This window comes from Pezoporus occidentalis, unplaced genomic scaffold (genome assembly GCF_034315485.1).
Source record: "Pezoporus occidentalis ecotype Australia unplaced genomic scaffold, CSIRO_AGI_Poc_V1 ctg271, whole genome shotgun sequence".
NCBI classification, from domain to species: Eukaryota; Metazoa; Chordata; class Aves; order Psittaciformes; family Psittacidae; genus Pezoporus; species Pezoporus occidentalis.
Window position 1 is genome coordinate 440,952 of NW_026914622.1, and position 13,961 is coordinate 454,912.

The window sequence follows — 13,961 nt, forward strand, 5'->3', positions numbered from 1 at the left end:
TTTGTTCCTTTTTTTTCTTGTAATGAATCTGTCCCAGTCCTATATAGAGCCAAGTCAGACAAAAATGCCAGCTATTTCTATGAATTATGGATATTTTCGGCACTCATTACTGTTTTATCTAAAGGCAAAAACCTACCAAAAGCCTCACGCCTATGTTTTCCCTTGAGAATTATAATGGGAGAAGTTGGAGGGGAGCATCTTGGGTTTTTTTTTTGGAATTTGGTAACACTCATCCGCTTAAAATTATTCAGGAATGAAATGAAAAGTTTTTGAGAGTGAAAAGTAAAATGTTTGTAATGTGGAAATGTTTAATTTATGAGTGGAAATCATTCTGTATGCCCCAAAAACAAAATAATTGTAACAGAAAGCTGAAAGCAGAAATGGAGGTATAGGCATATTCCCTTAAATAAAGACTCTGACATCTCTTTAAGGAAGTGACTTTAAATGGTGTACATTTTACCCTCGATCTGGGCCTGACTTCAGACTTGTTTTCTTCTGCTGAGGGCATATTTATTTAAAGAACAGGTGGGTTAGGAAAACTTTTGGACTGCTGAAACCTTGTAATAATGGAAAAAGTATAAATCATTGAAAAACTGCTCAGTCTAATTCAGCAGAATGTGACATAAACTTGTATTCTTCTTCAAGTAAATGCGCTGTCCACATTAGGACATTTTGGAACAAGAGCTATAACAAATACCTGAGTCTGCCAGAGCAGAAAAAGAAATGATTTTCATATATTCTCCTTTAGATGAACACCTGAAAGAAGACAAAGATTCAGTAAGCATAAAAACCTAAAATAAGTAACTGAAGAAAAAGGCAGTTGTGCATTATGAAGAAAATGAGCAATGACTGTGGTATCACAAGTGTATCTGAACGAGCTCTGAAGCACCTCTGCTTGCCTCAGGCTGAGTAAACCACCAGGCAATTGTCCAAGCATAGCAGGCTTGGTAACTGCCTAGAGTTGAAAGGGGGAAAGTAAATGATGAGACTTTTACTCTGTAAAGTACTTGGTCTTTGCCAAAAAGTTCTTTCTTTTCCCATGTGGAAGTTGGATAGCAATGGAATTATGTTGTCAGTGTTATAATTTCTGAATTGTGGGTTTATTCTAGTAATTGACCCTTATTAGTTCAGGACTGAAGCTGTTGGTACTGTCAGGAAATATTAATGAAGATTGTAGCTTTCTACTAACAGCACTGGTGTGAAAAACTTCTGGGTATTCTCCACTGTGATTTGTAGGCCATGCCAGTTGCTGCAGCAGTGATGAGGAAAAAGAGCTGAGATCCTACTACCTGTATTTAAAGAGAGAATAGCCATGTGCAGTTAGATGCAATTAGCATTAATGATTCAAATTAAATAATTCAAACAATATTCTGATCATCAAATTGTAGTTTATATCTAGATATGTGTGCTTATGGTTTATTACATGTGGTTATTGCAGACAACACTGTTGGAAGTTGAGACAAGCTAAAAGGAGAGAAGCCCTATTGATGCAAGCCTAGAGCTGGAGGGAAATCAACCTATGAAAGGGGTTATTGGCATACTTATTTTATATGCATGGACAAATTAATGTATTTATTTGGGATTTTTAAACATACATCGTCATTCTTGCACGCTGTATCTTTGAAGACAAATGTAATTTTCTGGATAAGCATGTAAAATCTGTGAAGTGGTGCCCATTTTTTTTTTGGCAAATGTGGTTCCCCATGGTTTAATTTCTCCCTGAACATTTTGACTTTGTCCTGAATACTGGGGCCAAAAAGCTTACCATTTCTTTTTAGTTGTTTAGACTATTCCTACAGATAACTTTATGCCTGAAAATTTTCTCTAGTCAGGATAGATAGTTCCCCTGCTCTCTGCTCTCTAAGATACGAATGTTTCAGTGTGGAAGTGGCACTGATTTACACAACTGCTGTTATCTCCACAAAGGGCAGACTAAAAGTTGTGTTTTGAATTGATGCATATAGTTCCACTGCTGTGGACTCTCAATGCAATTTTTCTAATATCATGCGCTCTTTAAATGAGCCACACTAGCAAGTTTCCCAAAGCAAAATACATTTCCACCTTACAAAAATAATGTAAATAGATAATAAAAATTGTTAATTTATTATACACTGTTTCTTTTCTGTCATATGTATTACTTGAGAAGTATGAAAGCTGTAGAATTGTTGGTTTTATTCAACTTAACAATCGGCATAAAAACCAAACCAACAGATCCCTAAACTGGGTGGGCAAAAGGAGACAAAATGTGTTCTGTGAATCTGCTTTACTCAGAAATAAGATAAATTTACTCACTTTACTTTAAATGTATTCTATGAAAACACAGGTTTCCCAAATTTGTCAGTGTTACTGCAGTGTTACTGAACAGAAAATAAATATCTTTTTTCATGTTTTCTGAAGAGGCTGTCTCAGTATCTTACTGGTTATGCATTTCTGAAGTATTTGTAGTTACCAGCCCTGAAAGTAAATTTTGAAAGAAACAAAACTCCTTCGTATCTGCGCTCACCCAAAAGGAGCCCAAGCTTCTGAGACAGAAACACTAGACTCAGTGATCACTTCTATGTAAGGTCAAATAACTTCATCTTCCTTATTTGCCAGTCTAGTCTCTGTGCAAATCTTCACATGGGTTAAGGTCCTTTTGCATACCAGAACTGCAGTCCACAGAATGCAGTGAAAATGTGGGCCCTTGTCAATGACTAGTTCCTTTTCAGCATTTTCTTTAAAGAGTGCAGCTTTTTGTAGGCTTGAACTTGAACAGATTTTTTTTTTTTCATATGGGTGGGAAACTATTTGAATGTTACTCAGATGTTAATTATTGATTTTTTTTGGTTGTGGTGGTTTTTTTTTTCGTTTCAGCATGCTTTTTTTTTTTTTTTTTTGAGTGTTATGTCTAACAGTGGATACTATTTTTAGATTGCATCAGGGTCAACTGCTTGAGCACAAGCTGGCAAGAGGATGAGTTTGATGCTAGACTAAACAAGATTTGTTGACAGTCTGGTCAGATAAGCAGGCAGCCATGTCAGCAAAACAAAGTGAATTTTCTTATCCTCTGCTTTTCTATCAAGCTTCAGCAGTATTTTAGTCTGTGTAATGAAGATTGTTTTGGTATTTGGACTTAAAAAGTATTATCGGTGAAGTGCCTGCACCTTTCAAGCAGATAAGCATGGCTGGACTTTCCAGCTATGTAATTTTGTTACTTCTCCAACTATGTAATTACTTTTGTTGCTTCTTTTAGGATTTATTAAGATGGACATTATTCAGTATTCTTCCCTTGGTTTTCATCTGCTTTGTAGAAGAGGTAGGTGTGCCAGAGGTATGTGCTAGAAAAGAATTAATAATAAAAAAAAAAATATCCCAGCCTAATGTAGAAATTTGTGGTGTTTTGTTGTTGGTTTGTTTTTTTTTTGTGTGTGTGTGTTTTGTTTTTTTTTTTTAAAAACCTTCTCATCTTTTAGGCATTAATCATTTGAGACATTCATTTGAGTCAAGAAGATAAACAGATGCTCTAAAATGAGTTTCCTTGCTTTTGACAACTCTTCGTACCAGGATGATGATGTTTATGATTCTCTTGTATTATATGCACTGTGCATGAGTAAGCCACAGGTTAAAGGATTGTGCAAGCAGCTAAAAGCCTGATGATTAGCTCTACGTATGTTAATAAAAAATAGAATTGTTAGAATAATTTCCAGTAAGCTAAAATTCCTTGACTTTTATTGTTGCAATGCCAAATGACTTTAGCCTAAGATAAGAAAGAAGAGCACATGTAATGAAATGACCATCTGAAAAAACATCTTGTGGCTTTATGATCACAACTAAGGTAATGGAATTTACTAGCAGGCTTGACAAAATCATTCTCTTGTGGTAATACAGCATTCATTGAAAATGTAGGAAAAAATATAATTTATTTTTTAATAGAATTTATATAACATAATGCTGAAATAAACGTTCATGAGCTTGGACAGGCATCACTTTACTTTCTGACTGCATAAGATTTTACTGGTGGTGCTGCTTTCTTTTATTGAGACTGTTTTTTTTCTGGGGAAGACTGACTGCTGTTTCTGTATCTTGTAAGAAGAGACAATCTTTCTTTAATTCCCGCCTAATAAGACACTGCTTCCTTTCTGTCTATATAGGTTGCGTTTTTAAAGCTGGTTAGAAAATAGATGTCTCATTGTGTTATAAAAACCTAGCCAATATCTGTTTTAATTGATTTTTATTATAATTATTATCGAGAGACAATAAGCAAGCAGCACTGGGTGCACCGGGGAGTCTCCACTCCGCCCGAGACGCACACGGGGAACTTCTGGGGATAGTCTCTTATACTTTTTGGTTTCCCAGGCTTCTTGGGTTTCATCCAATCCTGTTGTCTTCTTTTCCTGGGCTTCTTGGGTTTCAGCCAATCCTGTTGTCTTCTTTTCCTGGGCTTCTTCAGCCAATCCTGTTGTCTTCTTTTCCCAGGCTGCTTCAGCCAATCCTGTTGTCTTCTTTTCCTGGGCTTCTCCACCTGTTGTTGGGTCTTGTCTCCAGGTGAAGAAATATTATGTCTATCACAAGTCTAACCACCATCTTAGCCCCCATAAATTCCACTCCTTATGTGTTTATTTGTTCAGCGCACAGATTTCACAACTTTCTGTAACAGGACATATCTCTAAGTTACCTACCTCCCCCTTTTCTAAGAACATTCATGCAATTTAAACAATGAACAAAACATTTCTTTGCACGATATTGCGGCTGACCCAGGGGAATTATTCCCTTGTTTCTTCTTCCTCCTCACTGTGGTATTGACAGGGACACTTATCATACCCTTTGCACATAGCACAATGATCACAAGGGATTCCATCTCCACACAAAGTGTAATGATCACTAGGACCCCTGAGTTGCTGACATGAATCACTCTGATGTAACTCACAATTGGAAATATATGTATCTTTAATATATTTGAGGGAAGAAGAAAGTGATGAAGCTGTAGTGGACAGTTAAAACCACAGCATTTCTCTGCTTTCAGAAAAAATCTGGAAAGATTTTAAATGGAGTTTTTTGATTGTTTGGCAGCCTGTAGGGAAGGCTTAAAATGGTAAGAACCATCTTCTCTGTTTTCTCCTTTTTGACATTTTGCACACCAGAGAGATGGGGCATGGGAGTGTTTTTGTGGGACTGATGACATTTTCTAATATAAAATCTGTCAAAAATCATTAGAAAACTCTTTACCAACTGTTAATATCATGCATCATAGAAATGGCATCATGCTATTGTGTCTAGCACAGCATTTTTACAGGCCAGGTTCTCCCATTGACAGCTGGGAAAACCAACTTCTGATTGTTCTCCAGAAGTTTGATTAAAAATAGTTGGGAAGCTTTGTTATGTGTCTTGTACTATCTGGGGAGTTACAAGAAGGTAGCATGTTCCTCTTGAGCTTGTTTGCAGGACTCCTGTGAGAATAGTGGTACCTAATCATGGCTATCATGCAAGTTAGATAGATAAAGGGTGCTGAGGACTCGTAGATACTAATTTCTTGGCTTTGCAAGCTAATGCTGAGTATTTTACCTTTTTGTGTAGCAAAATTCCTGTCTAGTGTCCTGTCCATTTATCTGAGAATTGTGCTGTTATTACCTCCGTGTACACAAGAAATTATACTGTGCATACGTATGATATTTTGTTGCATGCAAAAGTATTTTCATTTATATTATATATTATCACTTTCCAAATTTACTTTTAATTTGCCCATAATGTAGTGCTGGGATCTTACTATACTTTGAAATTTGTTATGGAGAAGCATGCATTTCATCTGAGGCAACAGATTAGACGTGCTTTCCTGTACTTTATAATTACCTTATTTTGTCACAATTGCGTGGCCTCAGGGTGGGTAACAGTGTCAATCAAAAATCCTAAGCAGGCATGTAGTTAATGAGGTATGTTAAATAAATTGCCTGTGAAGTAGCTTTTGTAAGCATTTGGTAATGAGTCATGAAATACAGAACTATAGCAATAATATTTTTCAACAATAATTTGAAATTCGGTGTTTGCCACTGGTTGGGCTATCTTGTAGGATATATAAATGATGCTCATGATTTAGCCATTTCAGGAGTATGCTTATGTTTTTTGGCTGATTTTGCTCAAGAAGGTTTTTTTTGTCTGATGACTAAGGTTAGAAAAGCTTGAAAAGCTGATTTGAGGCTCTCCCTGGAGATGTAGAAGGCCTTTGTCCCCCTTGCTTTTGCTTCTGCTAGTCACTGGTATAACCTCTTCAAAAGAAAAGATGCACAGATGATGAGCAACGGGATGTTTTGATGGAAAAAGTAACCATAGCACTAGATCTGATGTTTCATAATGTATTAGAAAAAAGTGAAGGAAGAAGCATTTTTCTTGTCTTATATCAGGAGTAATTAATACACTATGTCTGCTAGTGCAATTTTTTAAAAAATATTTTTTCTTTTTTTCTTTTCTCCACTTCTCAAATGGAATTCCTGACTATTTTTCTGCATTATGTTTTTTAACCCCTGTTACCGATCATTTAAGACTGATAAAATATTCCTATTCCCAGTGGGATTTTATTTTGGGTTGATTCATTTACTTAAAAACCAAACTGGTGCTGAAAGGTAAAATTATTTGAAGTGATGCGAAGGGTTAACTGATGTACAGGGGAGTAGGTTAAACTGCTTGCCTGACAATGTTACTGCTCGTTCATGCTTATGGTACTTGAGGTGTACAAGGGGGTAGGTTAAGCCGCTTGCCTTGACGATTTAACTGCTTATTCATACTTATCATACTCGCTGTGTATGCTAGAACAAGATGTAAGGACATGGCTATTGTTAAGAGGTAGGGACCATGACTTGGTTCCAGTCCTTTGGACACCCAAGCTGGCTGAAATTGGCTCTGTGGTTTGGACAATGACCAAGCCTCCAGGGAGCATGCGTAATGACTAGAGGTGAGAAGTTCAGGCTAGAGGAAGAGTCGTTTATTTCATCTTGAGACCCTCTCCCACAACCACCAGGAGGCACTGCGCAAGCACAAAGGATCTTTTAGCTCATAATACGAAGCGGGGATAGGACATGAATATGTATAGGCATGTTGTGCAACCTCATGCATATGTATAACTTTAGAGAATAAATGTGGAGGGAAACGACGCTGAGGTGCCTTTGGAGGAGCTATCCCCCATGCGTCTCAGCGCTGAATAAAGCATACCTACTTTATAACTTTAGCAAGTTGTGGAGGCTATCCATGCATCAGAAGCTCATTCGAGAGGTAATTTGTCCATATACATTACATATACATTTTCCACTTCTAGTTATTGTTTACAAATAAAAATATTTCATAGTCTCTGAATAAGTGGCTTATGTGAAAATAAGCAGCTACTCAGGCAAGAAAAGACTCTGATTTAATGCTTTTGCAAAAAAAAATAGGCATCAACATGAACTAAGCAATTACCTATATTACTTAGCCCGATGAGTAGATACCTGGCACGCCTAGAAGTGAGCCAGCCAGTAAGCACATACGTAGTTTGGCAACAGCAACAGAGCTATGGTGCCTTTCACAGCACAAATGTGAGAGCTCCAACTTCATTTGAAAAGTTAAAAAGGTTGCAAGGATGAATTTGATACTTTATGGCAGAGGAAGACTTCAGGAAATGAGAGTGATAGTGATGTGCCAGTGAGATGGAATGTAGGGTGCCAATTGTGCTGTGTTTGACTATTACTAGAGCAACTTGTACTACCCAGCCATGAATTTAATTTGGGGATTTTTCAGCTGTTAAAGTAAAAAATAAGTTTTTCTTGCTGGTGTTTTGAAACAAGCAACTATTGTAGTACTTTGTTTTCAAAGAACTTAGTTGTCTGCCTTCCCTTTAGTAAGTGCCTAGGTCCTTTAAAAATCTTGAATATTTGCCATTTATTCTTTCTCTATGGTTACTTGGATGTAAAGATTCTCTGAAGAAAATGCTAACAGCCATACCTGCTGTATACCTGTAGCTTAGTTTTCTTTCTAAACAAGTGCTAACTATTTAATCTCAAGAAGCATGTTATTTTACTACTGATTATTTTTTCTAATGATTATTTTTAACTGCTAGATAGGTTTGTCCACAGAATTTGTTGTTGCTTTACAAGTGCATAATGTTTGCTGTTTATATATTCTTTTCTTTCTTAGAATAGCTGCTAGTCTTTCTCTGCAGTACCAAGTTTCTGCCTCCAAAAGCAGGTGTTGGTATTTAAAATCTTTGCCTTACAAAATTGCAGATGGTTGAATCACTCTGTAAACTTGGTAAGGTTCATGACTTCATTGATGTTTTCCTTATGTGTGGATTTTAGAGCTACTGAGTACCAGTTTAACATTAGAAAGATGTTTTAAAGCTTGCAATCATCTCAGTCAATGACAAAACCACCGTTCTCAAAGCTCATCAATAGTGACTTGCAGCACAACAGCTGATGTCATAATGGGTGTGTATAAATAAATAAATTTTCCTGGCAAACAGTTTAGTATCCCTGTCTTGCTGCCTTTGTTTTCAGATTTCCTCAAGATTGTTTTTTATTTTTTTGTTTTTAAAATTTTCCCATCATTCTGATTGCTGTAAGGGGCCTGCATAAGAGTCATGTGTCCATATAATCTCATATAAGAATTTCTGGCATTTGTCTAGCTTAGTCACAATATATCCTGGATTTCAGGAGTGTTTTGCAGAAAATGGATAAACAATATCACAGTTGTTATGTAGTCATATGGTCTCTAAGACAAGAGACTGTTTCATCCTGTAGTCCTACTTCTTGTGTATTGCAAGCCATTTTCAATTTTGAGTAAAAGCCAAAAGCAGTGGTACAACTTGTGTGACCTTTCTGATCTGGACACCAATACTAATTGTGTTAAATTATGTTAGTAACATAATCTAAATTTTCTAAAATTGCCTTTAATGAAAGATTTTTGAATGGCAAGGTCCTGTACAGGTACTGTTTGAATCCCAAATGGTGGTCTTTTTTCTTCTTTCTAAGGAAGACTTAATCTCAGTGGAAGAGAATGGGGTTAGGGAACACTGAAACTGAATGTATGTAAGTCCACGGAGCATCACAAAATGAACCCAGCAAGCTGGCTGATGAAGATGCAAGACCACTTCTGCATGTCTTTGAAAGGCTGTGGTGATCAGGAGAGGTTCCTGATGATCAAAAGAAAGAAAGTGCCACTCCTGTCTTCAAGAAAGGCAAGAAGGACAATCTGGGGAGCAGAAGTGTAGTTGGCCCCCTCTCAGTCCAAAAGAAGATAGTGGAGGAAGTAATCTTGGAAATCATTTCCAGACTGTGAAGGACAAGAAGAATATTAGGAGTATGCAATGTAGATTTACAGAGGAGAAATCATGCTTAATCAACCTGATAGCCTTCTACAATGAGGTGACCAGCTTGGTAGATGAGGGAAGAGCAGTGAATGTTTACTTTAACTTGAGTAAGGCTTTTGACACTGTCTCACATGAAATCCTCATAGACAACCTCACAAGGGTTAGATAAGTGGATAGTGAGGTGAATTGAAAACTGGCTGAACTCGTGTGAATTTTTATAGTCTGGCCTTGAATCACAGAGTCATAGCATCAACTAGGTTTGGAAAAGACCTTTAAGATCATCAAGTCCAACTGTTACCCCAGGACTGCTAAATCCACCACTGAGCCTTGTCACTGAGGGCCTCATCTACACTTTTTTTGAACTCTTTCCACTTCCCTGGGCAGCCTGTTCCAATGCCTGATCACCCTTTTGGTGAAGAAATTTTTCCTAATAGCCAGTCTAAACATTCCCTGGCAAAGCCTGAGGCTGTTACCTCTTGTCCTATCACTTGTTACTTACAAGAAGACTGACACACATCTTACTACAACCTCTTGTCAGATAGTTGTAGAGAGCAATAAGGTCCCTCCAAGCCTTCTCCAGACTAAACCACCACAGTTCCCTCAGCTGTTCCCCATCAGACTTGTGCTCCAGACTCTTCACCAGCTTTGTTGCCCTCCTATGGACCCACTCCAGCACCTCAATTTCTCTCTTGTAGGGAGGGGCCCAGAACTGAACACGGGATTCGAAGTATAGTTGTATACACAGTTGTTCATTGGATGAAGGCAGATGGAATTAAACATTATATTCTAAACCAGGAGAATCTTTATTGAAGTTTGTTCAGATAATTTTGACTCTTGGCAACTTGCAAGGTCAATATTCTAAAATGTTTAAAAATTTTTTCATCAGAGTATTAAAAAAGGAAGTAGCAAAAATTTCACAACTGGACAAACCTGCTGTTGCCATAATGTCAATAAAGTAGAGCAAGCATAAAATTAATGCTGTGAATACAGCATGTAGGGGATACACCGGTGTCTAAATGGAATTTTTCCTTTGCTTTTAGATGAGGAAAGAAGATGAATGAAAAAAATGAATGTGGTATCACCTAACCACCTGGATAAAAGAGTTCCTTTTGCATTTTTTATTTGTGAAATGCTCATTATCAATGGTTTTCTTGTTGTTGCAAAAAAGGTGGTGCAGAATAAGATCATCCCTCAAAAGCTGCAAGCCACTGAATACATACATCCTTAGCTATGGAAGATTTTGACATCCTTTTTACTGATCCTCCTGCAGAACTGGAGGGGACTACATACTGAAGCTTTCAACCTGTAAACTGCTTGCAGGAACATCTGTCAATTGCTGTGTTTTTGCAGCCTGTATTATAACTGGACTTATTTAAAACCTCAAGTCCTTTGTATGTTTACAAGGAAAATTTTTAAAAGGTAATGATCAGGATTGTGGCTTTTCTGATATTCTGAATGCTGAACCATAACAACGAAGTTTGTACAAAATAAGAGTCCTGGTGGTGGCAAATAACACGAGTGCTAAAGGCCACTAAGTGATGGTGCTGTTCAAATCAGGAGATTTGCCAAAGAGCATGTGAAGATTTATTTTGGCCAGCTCTCAACTTTGTAGAGTTTAAGTGGAATTTTGAATGTATGATGTTATGATCAGCTAGGAGTTGCAAGAAACGGTATTCTTCATATGGGTTCTGCAGTACTTTGTCCCTGGTTTTGGTCTTCGTTATCAGGTTTTCTTTGGTCTCGTATAGTACCAGGCCTTTCTGTGAAAGGAGAGAAAGGACATAGTTAACCTTTGACAGAATAATTTATTTATTTTAAATAGTTTTTCTCCATTTTAAGTTAATAGGCAATCTGATCATTCGTTCTTTTGCTTGAAAAAAGCTGCCTAAGGCTTTTAATGGCATACTTCTGGTTTTATGTGTGTAAAGGTGTAATCCCATATTTAAAGAATAAATGGTATAAAAATATGTAGCATTTAAAAATATCCAGGAAATACTTTTTGGTAGTTCTCTCTTCAGATTAATTCAGAAACTAATTTATAATGAATAATAATTTGACCAAACCCAGGCATACCCAGTGTTAATAACAAACCATCCACCTCCTTTAAATGTATTTGTTGAGAAACTTCTGCCACCATTGATGTAAGTGTGCTGGTATGAACATAACATCATTCAGTCAGGTATTGTGTTTCTTTTGTCCAGTTACTAGAAAGCTAAAACACAGACACTTCCTGGCTTTCTACTCCATTTATAGTCTTTCCTTTGAAAGATTGTGCTACCAAGACCTCAAGGCACTTGTTTCATGCACATTTTTATGCACTGATTTTAACACTCATCCAGCGATGCACAGCCCTGCAGGAGAGAACTTTATTTTTAACTTTGCTGTCAGTACTGTAAAAGATGAAAGCTTTCACTGTGTCTCTCCTCTCCCACACCCCAGCTTGATTATACATTGAGTAACAGTTGGCAGCTTTGTTAGTTGTTTTGAAAGCTAGAAAACTCCTTTTTGTACCATAGAGACTAAATGCTGTTTGGGAAGTAAGTGGTGTTTTATGCTTTGTCAGTTTATTGGCTGCTTTCTCACATGCTCTTCTGGAAAATCCCTATAGTCCTCATGCATTTCTTCGCACCTTTCCCTTCCGCTACTTTCGTACTACAGGAGATACCTCCAGTTTTTCTATTGTCATGTTGCTTGAAGCGCTTTGGTCTTTTCACATCCAAATGCTGTTCCCAGAGGGCCATCTAGAAACTGTTTGCCCTGACTCATATGAAACTGAGCTAAATCTCTTCTGATCAAAAGAGCTTAAAACTGTTTTTCTGAGAAAATAATGTCTGGCACTGTAATTTCCATGTGAAAACATCTAACATCTGTGGAAATGTATAACCAATGCCTGAGGAATTTCTGCGAACTAAAGTCCATGTCATGTTTGACTTTTTTCAGTTCTTCTACAGAAGAAAAAATGAAAAGGGGGGGGGGGTGGCAGAGAAGTAAGAGAGAAGCCTCTGAACCAGGACTGAGCTACTGAGCTAGTTTTGGTTTCTGCATACACTGATAGTATCAAGAAGCTGCTTTTCTCCCTTTCTGCTATTTTTCCCTTTTTTTTTTTGGACCACACTACACCTGTAGCACGTTTCCTTGTCACTGGTTCACTATGGGTGTGCCAACAAATTGAGTGATTGAGTTGATTCAGTAGATTAACTCTGTGTTTGTACAGCTTACATATCGTTTAATGATACCACTGGTGCTGTGGGGTTTTCCCTGAAAATACTTGGACTCATTTTATAAATTGAAGGCAAATTTTTAGGGGAGGTGACAGATGACAAAATAGCTCTTACAGGAAAGGCCTGTTACAAGAGGTGTACTTGTATACATGTATAGTAGATCACAAGTTTATTTCTGTTGATTAAATGATCCCTGTCGTCGAGACTGTACAGTGCCAAAATTGATGTTAATAATTTAGGTCTGTAACATGTTGTACCATTCCTGGAGTTCTCTTTGCTGACAGTTTTTGATGGCCTTTTATGTTCCAAATTTTTCATAATCTCCTGGTATTACCAGAGTTGATACAAATTATACAGGGGAATGCAAGCTGTTCAGCTGTTTTCTCTTCTGATACTGTCCAAAGGCCAGACATATCCCAGTAGTATTTGAAGTTTTGAGTGCTTTTCTGAGTTGGCATGGGCAACTTGCATCCATAAGGAAGCACATACATATGATAAGTGATTTTGGAATATGATGAGAATGGGATCCATTTGCTTCTGACAAACCATAATTTCTGTGAATACCAATTATTCTGCACACCTGTCTTGTTTCTTTCTTATCCAATTAAGGTAAGAAAAGTATTGTAATCCTTTTCTGTCCTCGAAGAGTTTTCTTTCCAAATGATATTCTTTTGTTCCTAAATTTTGATGATTCATCTTCTATCAGATTCAAAGTATGAAATGTCCTCTCTTCCTAGATTTTTACTTATTTTTAAGGCTCTTTTTTTTCAAAAACATTTTAATGCCTGCTTATGAAGATAACAATGGGTTATGAGATATCAAAATATTATTCCAGATTCATAGGTATGTTGCTGTGAATGAAGGGAGGTGTAGATCTGGTTTAGGACTAAAGTAAAAAGTGAGACTGTCCACTGGACAGGGTATAGCAAGCTCTTTGTAATGTGGGATGGAAAAGATAGCACTTGAATGAATCAAACCCCAGAACTGGCTTCATGTTCTCTCTTATTTATGATATAAAAAGATAAAAATTGAAAATCAGTGCAGTGGTGAATAGGCATATGTTAATGTTTAGTCCATATGTCTTCAACTACTATTTCTCATCATTAAGTACTTGTGCTCTTTCATTGGTGTAGCACATACAGAGCTTATTTAAAAAAACAAATAAAACCCAGCTTGTGTGGGTTTTTTTATATTGATGTAAATTTATTAAGTTGTTTGTTTTTTATTTGGAATAAATGGAATTGGGCATCTATGAAGTGTTCCAAATTTCTCATTTTCTTGTTATGGAATAATTGTATATGCAGTGATTATGTGGCTTTTTGTACCTTGGCAATGAGGATTTCATGAGAAGTCATCTTATCCAGAAGACTTGTTTTTACAGTGTTTTGTTTTAATTTGAGAGCAGCTCAGGGTCCTCTGCAAACATGTCTGTG

General features: G+C 37.0%; 1 protein-coding gene across 1 annotated transcript in view; it reads right to left on the reverse strand.

Moving 5' to 3' along the window:
* NXPE3 (neurexophilin and PC-esterase domain family member 3) overlaps positions 1–13,961 on the reverse strand; it is a 480,868-nt gene that overhangs the window by 290,835 nt on the left and 176,072 nt on the right. The window lies entirely within an intron of this gene.